Here is a 13053-nt window from a genome sequence, read left to right as displayed (position 1 = left end):
AAAAAAAAGATTGACATATAAATAGTACCACCTACAATTTATAATTTAGAATAAAATTTCAAGCTTTTGATCCTAATGATCAAGACATAAAGTCTTGCCACATGGAATCAATAAGAAATATCCTACCTGAATTTTATTTCTGTGCAAATGAACATCTTATATATTCTTATAACTAAAGCAATAGATTCAAGCGTGTGATACCACTTAGGGTAATTGTAATAGGCTACCATTTATTGACAGTCAGCTATATTCTAAGCACTATAGTAGTGTATAGTTTTTCATTTGATTTTCAAAATACCTCTATATTCTGGGAATTATTTCACCCATGTTGAAATGAAAAGGAAGAAGGAAGGGATAGAAGGAAAGAAGGAAGGAGCAGGCTTAGCAGCATGCAAAAGAATGATATAATTGCAGTATAATCCATTTTAGGAATTCAAAATACTATAGCAGTAGTTTTTTATGTTATGTTGTTTAAAATATCACTGTTTATTATTATTACAAAATAATCAAATAGCCATTTATAGTTTCTTTTAAGAAAAATATCGGTCCTTCTTATTCAGTCCCCAACATTATTTGGACAAATTTGATTTTTTAATAAAATTAGACCATTTTATCTTGCTCATGTAAATGATAAGTAAATTTTATCTCTCTGATCACTTTACCTGATATTAGCCTCATTTTAATTGACACTTGAACTATTTTTTAGTGTTTCTCCTTTATTTCCATTTCTCCCCTTCTACCTAGCAAATTTAACTGCATGCAGGTATTTTTTATGATAACATTTGGTATTAGGTGAACTGTATTATTGGAATTAATAAAGTTAACCTTATTCCTTCTATATAAAATAATGTTAGCTTTTCAGATAGGAACTGGAATGATTTGTGATAAAGTCAGAAAATAACTATATGTTTTCTGATTTTGATCTTTTACAATTCAATTTTATAAATATGCATTTAATTTCTAAGTCAAAAAGTTAAAAGGGATAGTTACATAGTGAATATTTTTGGCAGTGAAAGTTTGTGAGAAATTAAAACTATGGATTAAAATGCACGAGTAAAGGCAGAGAATCACTTTTTTCCACTAAGTTTGGAGTCAACTGAGAAAAAACAAAGAATTAGCAGATGTATAACTAACATATGATTCTGTTTAGTTTAACTGATAAAAGAAGGAACTCATTCGAGGTTAAAAAGATGTTTTCATAACTTCTTACTGTTCTTGGAATAGCGCATGCAAAGGAATGCTTAAAACTGTAGAATAGATATTATCGACCCATCTGTCTTCTGCGATTTTGGAGTAAGTGTGGACTGGTGGCAGGGGGCAGGGAGATAGAGGGCAGACAGTAAACAAAATGTCCCCCATGGCTGCACTTAGTTGAGACATTTGGATGAAGACTCCTACCCCTACCGGGTAGCTCATCCTACTCCCAAAGAAATATTAAGGAGTGGTGAGTGGTGGGAACAGCCAAGACGATTTACGGAAAATCCCTTTTCAGGGATGAAAACAGAATCCTTAAGTAGTGGATCACCCAATGCACTTTTAGGTTTGTGTCTTTGTTTTTTTTTTTTTTAAACTTCAATCCAAATATAAAACATGTAAAGTCTAATTTTCCTTTTAGAATGCCAAAGAGTGATGACTGTAAATCTTCCTGGTTAGCATTTTTTTTTAATGTTTATTTATTTTTGAGAGAGAGAAAGAGAGAGACGGAGCATGAGTGGGAGAGGGGCAGAGAGAGAGGGAGACACAGAATCCGAAGAAGGCTCTAGGCTCTGAGCTGTCAACACAGAGCCCGATACGGGGCTCGAACTCATGAGCCATGATATCATGACCTGAGCTGAAGTCAGATGCTTAAACGACTGAGCCACCAAGGCGCCCTGTATTTTGAAGGTGGTATACATTGTTTCCTTCCCTTTTGTCAATAATATACTCAAGATGTAGCTGGCCAGATTATTTAACTGGCAAATATAAATTAGCTTCTGTTTGAACTGAGACAACCCAAAGGAAGATAAGTGATCTCATTTTCATTTCATTAAGACATATTGATAATGATCAATATCGTAAGCTAAGTCGATACTGAAATATCCCTCCATGTCACTCACCCATGAAAGCCAATTCACGGTGATTTCTCTAGCCTATAGATCAAAACTCATCTTTTCTGCATCACTGCTATCACAAAAACCCATGTACTGAATTATGAAATTTCTATTCCATTCAATTGTTATTTGATTGTCTATTTATGTTTGATATCCCTAACTTCTAAAATTTTTATAACCTTTGAAAATAATAGTAACATGTAAACAATATATATTCAATAAATTTGTGGTAATCTGATTTGCAGATATTTTTGTTTTATAATTAACTAAGTGGAACATTTCATCCTCTGCGTGAATTGAGAAATCCCAAAGAATATCAGGAATAGAATGGTAGGTGGATATGAAATACCTCTTTGTTTCCTACTGTATTTGCATAAATTGCTATTCCCTTTGGATTTCAACCTACTATATAATTTCTTTATAGCACTACCTCATCTGATCATGGCATTTGGCAATATTGATAGAATATCAACAGTTTGTTGTATAATGAGGCCAAATGAAATATACATTGTGTAGAAAAGCATGGAGGTAAGTGTTTTTGCCGATAATATGCTTTATTTTCAAGGTAGTTCCATTTTATTTTAGGCTCTGAGTCAAGATTTTTTTTTCCTATTTCTGAATCTGATCCACCTTCCATTATATAAATAGATCTTAATCACTGTGAATAAACTAGTGAAAAACTATTAACAAATCCCTCCCTCTTTTACCCTCTCAGGTTAATTTCCAAAATATCTCAGGACTTCTATTCATAAGTGTTTTATTGTTACATCATGTAATGAATTGGAATTTTTATTTGCACTTTTGTTAATTGTAATGAACAAATAAGTCCTTATCCATATCAGAGGACTGCACATTTTAATTTACTGACATACATCTCCTCTGGATTCTAGCTCTTTTTGAGCATGACTCACTGGGTTGCAAGCAAAACCTACAGAAGGAAAACAAAATGAAAAAGTAAATGCAGATATTAAAGGAACTATGTGATCACAAAGGTTTTCTAAAGAGATCAGAAGAAAGAGGGGAGAGATTAGGAAGGTATATACAGAAGAAAATAAAAAAGGCAAGGAGGAAATCTTCACCAAGGAGATAGAAGACCCGAGAACAGATCTTGTAATGAATAATTTAGTTTTAACCAGATTATCTGAGCGTTCTTAGTACAGAAGTTTTGTATATCCTCTGCTGATTGACATCACTCATGGAAGATAACGAATCTGTACTAGGAATCCCTCAAGAGTCAGTTGACAATTTCTTACAATAAAAGGTGCCATCAAAGCAAGGTTTCATTTATTTAAAAGAAAAGTAGTTTTAAATCTAGACAATTTTCTCTTTCCTTCTGAGTAACAAGCCGCCTAGGAACCGAAAGGCAGTCTAACCTGAGCCACCTGTAAGCTACTGGGAATGTGTCAGAATCTGTCCTTAGCAGTCACCGTTTCAAATCTGAAAAAGGGAGTCTGTTTTTATATTTATTCACATGTGAAGGAATTCACATGTGAAAAGGGGAATTGAAAGAGGATGTTTTTTTTGACAATATTAAAGACAATAAGGGGATTTACATTAATGTTTTCTATGTAAAAAACGAGCAGTTCACCTTTCAATTTAAAATAAGAACTAAAGTTTGTAAGTTTCTTTAAAATTTTTTTAATGTGTATTAATTTAGAAAGAGAAATAGAGAGAGGAAGAGAGAGAGTCCCAAGCCATCTCCACACTCAGCAAAGCCCAACACAGGGCTCAATCTCATGACTATGAGATCATGACCTGAGCCAAAATCAAGGGTAAGACACTTAACCAACTGAGCCGCCCAGGTGCCCTGTTAGTTTCCTTTGTTATGATGCTATCGAAAATGTAATGGCATCTAAGTTACACCACACCTATGCATTTAATTTCAGTCAAACTCATGATAGATGGATCTAGAGACAGGAGGTAAATCTAAGGGTTTGTCTGAGTTGGTCTTAAACTAAACAAGAATATACACAAGTAAAAACCTCAGCACAGAAATATGTCCAAAAATTCAACTCTAAGTTTCTCTCCTAAAGTTAATGCTAACATGAGCGTCAACCCTAATGTATGTTAATTCAGTATAAATAGTGAAATAAGAGTATTTTCTGACAACTCATCTTTCCCACTCCCCTTCCTTTGCAGGATAGGTAAAAATTGTGAAAAGGCAGATGCACAGTCATGGCATCGACAGGGAAGCCTCTGATATTTGATCAGCATATCTACTTGTATTCATCCAAAGAAATAAATATGGTCGGCACATCATGTCATCTGGCTCTAACATTGCCACCTCAACCCATTGCATTAGCTGAGATGTCCTTGGTCTGGCTCTTACTTTATATCTTATGGTCAGTCTCCTATTTGCAACAGATTTTCTGCCTCAAACTATGAAGCTTCTCCAAGCCCCACTCTTTCTTGTCTTTCTGCCCAACTTCAAGGCCTTTCAATCTCAGGCAACAGAATATGTGTTGAAAATGAGTTAAATCACATCAATGATTGTAAAATGTAGTAAGTACAGGAATAATTTGTCCTATAGTTGATTCATCAAAATGACAATGTCAGTACTGTTGATGACTTTAATTTACTGTTCTGGACCATACAGACATTGATGAAACATAGGAAATTGTGCTTAATGACCATCCCTCAGCCTGGCTTCATGTGTTATACATCAGTAAGCATGTAGCCTTTAACCTACTGTTCAAAAATATTAAATTCGTTATCAAGGGAATGCAGATTTAAACCACATCAAGAGAACTCTTAACCCCTATAAAAATGAACTAAAGTGGAAATACTGTTGTCCCCCAAAGAAATGAAGATGTGTATAAAGGAAATAGTCTTATGCAGAAATATTTGTAGGAAACATGTTTTTCATAGTAGCCCAAACTGAAACCGTCCAATGTTCAGCAACACGATAATGGATAAACTGATGATGATATACCAATATCATGGAATATTACTACTGAATCATCAGAGACAGAAAACCAAAACTTTATTTACCACGACCTGGGTGATTCTCAACAACATACTGAGCAAAAGATGGCAGACAGAAAAGAATAATGCTGTACAATTTCATCTGTGTGTGGTGGGGATGGGATAAGAATCCAAGGAATCATTGGTTGAGAAATTGTGAAGGTGAGGATTGGCTGGGAAGGGACTTAAGAGACCTTTCTATCTGAGATTTTAAACTTTGAATTTTATCTGTCTTTGTATCAGAGGGGGTTACTCATGTGTGTGGAACTGTGAAAACTCATCATTCCATAGGTCTTCTATCAATGTCACCTCCATTACAAAAACAAAAAAGTGACATACTGATAGAAAACTGTAATTTCAAAAAGACACTGTATTTTCTTTTAATAAGACGTGCATTGGGTGAGGCAGGCTGACAGTGGTACCACGAGCCACCTAAAGTGAAACAGGAAGTTTTGATATGAGTCATAAAAGAGTAATGATAATATAAAACTTTTTCTTCCAAACTAAATGAAAAATGCTTCTTTAAGCTTCAGTGATATTCCAGAGTCGTATTAGGACGTAGGAGGGGAACGTCATCTCAGTGAATAACTAACAGCTCATCAGAGCTAACAGAAGCTGTCATGGATAAAATTTTTTCATCAATATTTTGGTAATTCTGTTAATTTTTTGGACTTTATTGTTTATAAATAAAAACTGATTCGCTGGACATGATGCCTTATTGCACATAACAGGTCTGAATATGTAAAAAGGACAGGAAAACATTTTAGAGAACCCTGTGATTAAATCCAAATAAGTGTATTAATTGAATATTACTCTTTTATTTCGATACCAGAATTTTTTGTATATTATTAATGTACATATTATTATAATTACTTAAATTAACAAAATCTTTATAATGAAAATTCTATTTACCCCCACTCTTAAATCAATTACAATATTATATTAACAGTATCTGCAGAAACATGTGATTTTGTATTTATAACATTTATATCCATGTTAGCAAAAAGGTTCTTTGTATTTGATCAAGACACAATATTTGAAACTACTTTAAAAAGCAGGGAACTGGGGAGCCTGGGTGACATAGTCGGTTGAGTGTCCAGTTTTGGTTCAAGTCAAGATCTCACTGTTCATAAGTTTGAGCCCCACATCGGGCTCTGTGCTGACAGCTCAGAGCCTGGAGCCTGCTTCGGATTCTGTGTCTCCCTCTCTCTGTCTCCACTCGCACTTGCTCTCTCTCTCTCTCTCTCTCAAAAATAAAACATTTTTTAAAAGTAGGGAATGTATCCATTTATTATTATTGTCACTACTAAATTAAATGCTTAGATTTCTCTACCTATAAAGTGTATACTCTTTTTCATTATGACAACTTGCCTTCTAATTTGATGAATACACATATACTTATTGAAAAGTACACATTCTGTTCACATATATCACATTTTTTTAAAGTTTGGATATTATCACCTGTCAACAAAGTATCTCATTTTTCTCACCTTGGTATTTCCAAATTTTTCTCTATCTCTCTTAGCTTCAATTAGTCTGTATGAAGATTAAAAGTAGAAACATGGTGGAGGTTTATAGAGGGAAATGTGAAAAAATTATAGATGGCAAATGCATATTATTTAATTAATGCACTTTATTAAACATGTGACATTTTGAATTTATCTTCTCACTTTAAGAGACTAAAAATAAACATGTTCTCAGATTCTCTAAAAATATTTAATCCAGAAAAGGTGTTCTTGCTTCATTAATCATTTTCTTTTAAACAAGCACAATACGTATTTTATCCACATGTGGAAGGAAAGCTATCCATTATCTGACTGGTGTGATAAAAGGATCGTTGGTATTCTTTGAAATTTCTCCACTAAGAAGTGGCTCCTATGTGACCAGTAACATTTTTGTTACCTCTTTATTACACATTTGTCCTACTACATTTACAAACTTCTGGAATCCAGGGACTATCCCTTATTAATTTCTATATCATTATTACCTATTTTAGTCCCCAGATATAGTTAATACCCAGTAAATATTTTTTTAATTAATAAATGTTCCTTACCCAAAGTGTTTTAACGACACAAAATCTGTATTTTTTTTACTTTCTTTGGTCATGTTAGCTCAAATATTACCAATTATATTTTGATTTAAGTGAAAAGTTCTTTAGTTTTTGACATTAATCTGATAGTTTAAAGTGCTGTCAGTTTTGTGCAGCTTAGCTTAGTTGGCTGTTTTTCCATTCTGAGGTGAAAAGAAGAAAATGGACATCTTTCTCTTTTTTTTGCTTGAGTTTAGTTCATACACAATGTTACATTAGTTTTAGGTGTTCAACTTAGTGATTTGACAAGTTTAAATGTTATACTATGTCCACCACAAGTGTAGCTACATCTGTATCATTACATCACTATCACAGTATCACTGACAGTATTCCTTATGCTGTGCCTTATTCATTCCTTAACCGGAAGCCTGTATTTCCCTCTCCCCTTCATCCATCTTTCCCAACCCCACCTACCTCATCTCTGGTGACTGTCGGTTTGTTCTCTGTATTTATAGGCCTGATTCTTTTTGTTTGTTTTTTCATTTTTTTAGATTCCACTTATGGGTGGAAACATACAGTCTTTGTCTTCTCAGTCTGACTTTATTCACTTAGCATAATACCCACTAGGTTCATCCACGTTTCAAATGGCACATCCCTCATCCTTTTTTATGGCTGTGTAATATTCCTGTGTGTGTGTGTGTATGTGTGTGTGTCACATTTTCTTTATTCATCTATTGATGGACACTTAGGTTGCTTCTGTATCTTGGCTACATAATAAAAAATGTTTCAATAAACATAAGGGTGTATATATCTTTTTGAGTTAGTGTTTTTGTTTTCTTTGGGCAAATACCCAAGAGTGGAATTATTGGATCATATGGTATTTCTATTTTTAATTTTTTGAGGAACCTCCTTATTGTTTTCCATAGTGACAGCACCATTTTACATTGCCACCAACAGAGCATGAGGGTTCTGTTTTCTCCATATCCTCACCAACACCTGTTTTGTCTTGTAATTTTGATTTTAGCCATCCTAACTGGAGTAAGATAATATCTTATTGTGGTTTTGAATTGGAAAATGGGAATTTTAATGACATGGATGGTAAGGGAAGAAAGAAAGTGAACATTCAGGCATGTATGAATCTGGGCAAGGAAGAGTGGAGTTTGCAGGGCTATTTTACTGACTCAAAAAGATATTTGAGGACACAAAGAAACTGGGGGAAAAATAAGAAGTGTGTTAAAGGAAAAATAAGAGATCACTAAAAACAAACATCCACTATTTGACATTTCTGCCTGGATTGTGCGGCGGTTCTCACTGCCCTCTACCTTCTGACTCACATATTATGTACTATCACAGGTGGGGTTGTCTCCCTGTATCTATCATTCTTTTTTTTTTTTCCAGTGAAGCTCAGTACAAATTCTAGCTACTATACATACCTTAATATTCTAAAGAGATCCAATAAATATGAATTCTCATAAGGATTGTTAAAAGTATATGTGTTTCTATGTCACATTTTAAAATTTAGTGTTATATTTTTTTCTAGTGATTCCCTGAAGCAGTGTTTTTCAAATCTGGCTGCTTATTTCTATAACCAGGGGAGAGTTTTAAATGCACTGATATCCACACATCAGTATATTTTTTAAAAACACTCCTGGTGATTCAAATGCACAGCTATGGATAAGAGCTGCTGCCAAAAATCGACCAAAACAATTGATTCACTTAGTGGATGTTTCATGTATAACTGATGACATCTTCAAAATCAGGCAAGGAAATGATTTGTTGGAATGGTTTCTCTATATGAACTGAGATAAAAGCGTTTACCATGTTTACCTGAAAAGAAAAATAAAATACTTTCCAAAACAAAGATTTCAGGAAAGCACCTTTGAAAATGCAGAAGTTTGCTTCCTATTTAAAAAAAAATGTTTACTTTTAAAGTCAAGGATATTCCATTTGTCCTCTTCCTCCTCTATTTCTTCTTTCCCCAGAACAGCACAGAAGCTACAAGGCAGTGGTCTATTTTTACTTTCCTATTTGTAGAAATCTTTTTAAAAAAATGACCTGTAAGAAAAGTGGTACTTAGTGTTGCAAACCGTTCTTTTAAAAATGCAATATTTGGATTTGAATAACTTTAATTTGGAAAATAAGTTCTTTTAAATGCCTTAAAAAGGAATTGACTTGATAAATTTATGTTCAAAAACACAGAAATGTATTTTTAAATGGTTATGACACAAACACTTTTAATATATTTTTTCTTTTACTTGCCACATATTTTCCCAGGTCTAAAGTTCTATTTTTTCTAGAGCCAAGGTTATTTGATATCTCAATTTGGCCTAGAAAGCTAAAGTTTTTATACCCTATATTTTAGGGAATGTCGAGGTCAGAACAGCTTACCCCAGAAATAAGTACTGCATGTATCTTCTTAGTGATATATCTAAGATGACCTCATTTTGTGCTGGTTTACAGTGTGATTCATGATTCCTTGTACTTTATCCACAAACTGTTTAATTTCTCTTCTAAGACTCATTCAGTCCCAAGGGTTAGATTTTATTTTGTATGAAAGAATGCTGGATTCCAGAAAATTTAGGATTTAAAGATACTTCAGATCTTTTACACTGTTAATTATTATTATTGTTGTTTAAATCCAATTTAGTTAATATATTGTGTAATAGTGGTTTCAGGAGTAGAATTTAGTGACTCATCACTTAATAACACCCAGTGCTCATCACAAGGCCCTCCGTAATGCCCGTCACTCACGTCGCCCATCCCCCACCCAACATCCCTCCAGCAACCCTGTGTGGTCTCTGTATTTACGAGTCTCTTAGATCTTCTATTCGTCTATCAAGACCATATCCTTGACTCAGAAGATACTGACATTTAGGACAAATAGATTCACTTAATTGGCTAGCTACTGTCTCAGGAAGCCTCTGTTTCCCTGACTTTGCATTTCTTTGAGGACAGGCTTTACTCTCAATTTGTTCTGAGGAGTCAAAGTAAAGGAATAATTCTTATTTAACTGATTTGCTGAGACCCTCACATTTTTTTTTAATTTTTTTAACGTTTTTTTTATTTTTTTATTTTTGAGACAGAGAGAGAGCATGAACGGGGGAGGGGCAGAGAGAGAGGGAGACACAGAATCGGAAGCAGGCTCCAGGCTCCGAGCCATCAGCCCAGAGCCTGACGCGGGGCTCGAACTCACGGACCGCGAGATCGTGACCTGAGCTGAAGTCGGACGCTTAACCGACTGAGCCACCCAGGCACCCCAGAGACCCCAGAGACCCTCACATTTTGATGCATTAAGCAGGCACCATGAGAAAACTTCGGGGGAACAGGGTTACATACAGAGGTTTAACATCTTTGTCTGTCCTAGGACCTGGTTCTAAATGTGTGCCACATGAGTTTGAGGTGGTGGTTTGTGGTTAGTTCTTACTGATTTTTTTTTAATGATTGCTTGACTAGTTTTAATTAAACTAATTGAGCAGTTTCTAATAGAACTGCTTTGGCTAGAATTCATGAATCTGATATTGACCAGCTCTAACCAGGTACCATTGAAACAGGGATTCAATTATAAGGAAGAGTCTTTGTGTATCTAGGCCTCTTAGATATCTCTAACTTGGTTTCTCAGCCAGAAGTACAAAAAACAACAACAACAACAACAACAACAAAAAACCATGGTCCATTGGGGGTTTCCTACTGTAATGGCAAGAAGTATCAGGTAAGCATCTTCAAACTTACTTCATCTCTTATACTATTTTCAGGGCCAAAGCAAGGAACTGTGAATAAGATAGCCTCTTAGATCCATGGGGCTTTTTTCAGAAGCAAAAACCATTCCAGCACTCACATGATCTCTAGTTGCCTAGCTGCATGAATTCAGGATATGGCTTTAGGTGGCAGACATCAAAACTTTCTCTTTACCTAAGGAAAGGAAAAGTAGTACATTGTATAAACAACAACAATATCAACAACAACACATTTTCAAAGCAATGAGGCCCGTCTAGAATATGTGATATTCTTTGGTTGAAATAGATGAACAACTTTTTGAAATTATTGCAAATCAAAGACTTAAAAGGAAATTTTCAGGGGTGTCTGGCTGAGTCAGTCAGAAGAGTGTGGGACTCTTAATCTCGGGGTCATGAGTTTGAGCCCCACATTGGGAGTCAAGATTACTTAAATAAATAAGAGCTTTAAAAAAAAAAGTAAAAATTTCAGACATATCTATAGTAATCTGGAAATCAATTTTGTTTCAGAAATCAAGAAAGAATCGAGAAGATTTGAATAAAAAATAAAGATACATATGTATTGATTACAAAATAAAATGGGCTATGATAAACCCCACATTCGAAGTAGGGATTATTGGGGTGCCTGGGTGGCTCAGTTGGTTGAGCGGCCGGCTTCAGCTCAGGTCATGATCTCATGGTTTGTGAGTTTGAGCCCTGTGTTGGGCTCTGTGCTACCAGCTCAGAGCCTGGAGCCTGCTTCGGATTCTGTGTCTCCCTCTCTCTCTGCCCCTCCCCCACTCGTGCTCTGTCTCTCTCTGTCTCAGAAATAAATAAACATTTAATTAATTAATTAATTAATTAATTAAACAAAGTAGGGATTACTTCTAGGAGTGATATAATAGGGGGAGCACACAGATAGATAGGAGCTCTTGGCATTAACTGGTCCACTTCTTTGGCAATATGTTTGTAGATATTCATCCAATCATTAAAGTAGATATTTTTGGATACTAAACTAATAATAAATGTCCATACCTGTACCAATGAAGTTTGTGTGGAATAAATCAAAGATTTTGATCAATCCAGCGTTTTGCACTTGTGTTCCAAAAGGTAGGGGAGTCAGGCAAACACATAAACAGAAGAAACCAAGAAAGCTGGGGAGGGAAGGCTTCAAATAATTAGCCAACCAGATGGTGGCAGATTAAATAAGTGAGCGGTATTCCTGATGGAGAGAAATTATTTGACTAAAATATAAAGAACAGAATATCAGTTTCATGTGTCAGATTCTATGCTCCATGTGTATATACATATTGAGTCATTCACACTGCGACAAACTCTCAGGAAATCTGGGCATAGGAAGTTCACACAACTAGGGAGTAATAGAGTGTATATGCTTACCTAGTACCCATCACAAGAGAATGGCTGCCGGAGTATGTCATGAAAAAAATATATATTACCCAGAAAACAAAGCTAAAGTGGAAGGAAAGAATGCTAACTACCAGCAAATTGGGCTGGCCCTCCATAGAGAGATAGCTGAGAAGCAGCTAAGAATCTACAATGATTAATAGAAGAAAAGAGAAAGATAAGAGAATGCCCTGACTTTAGATAGATATTGCTGTCCTAGGAGGATATATATTCCTCAATGTTTCGAAATCCAGAAACCTAGAGCGACCAGGCTTTAGGGAAAGACTGATGCCCCCTCTCTAGGCCTTCGGGGACTTGCCTCCAGAAGTCTCAGTTCAGGAACCTGCAGAGGCAGATTCTTCAACCTTGCTTAATTTCCACATTATTTCTGAAATTTCCATGTTCATAGCAGCACTATTCACAATAGCCAAAAGATAGAAGCAATCTAATTTTCCATCAACAGAAAAATAGATAAATAAAATGCAGTGTGTGTGTATAACATAGAATCTTTATTATTCAGCCTTTAAAAGGAAGCAAATTTGAACATACCGAAACACGAATGAATAATGAAGACATTATGCCAAGTGAAATAAGTGAGTCACAAAAGGACAGATACTGTATGAGTCCACTGATATGAAGAACTTAGCATTGTGGACGCATCTGCGTGGCTCAGATAGTTGAGTGTCTGACTCCTGATTTCAGCTCAAGTCATGATCTTATTTATGGTCACAGGATTGAGCCCCGCACTGGGCCCCACCCTGCTTGAGATTCTCCCACTGCCTCTCACCCATGTGCATGCTGTCTCTCTCAAAACAAAACAAAACAACAACAACAACACAAACAACTTAGAGTTGTC

The sequence above is a fragment of the Felis catus genome, chromosome C2, assembly GCF_018350175.1.
Source record: "Felis catus isolate Fca126 chromosome C2, F.catus_Fca126_mat1.0, whole genome shotgun sequence".
In the NCBI taxonomy this organism is placed as follows: domain Eukaryota; kingdom Metazoa; phylum Chordata; class Mammalia; order Carnivora; family Felidae; genus Felis; species Felis catus.
This window is presented reverse-complemented; position numbering follows the sequence as displayed.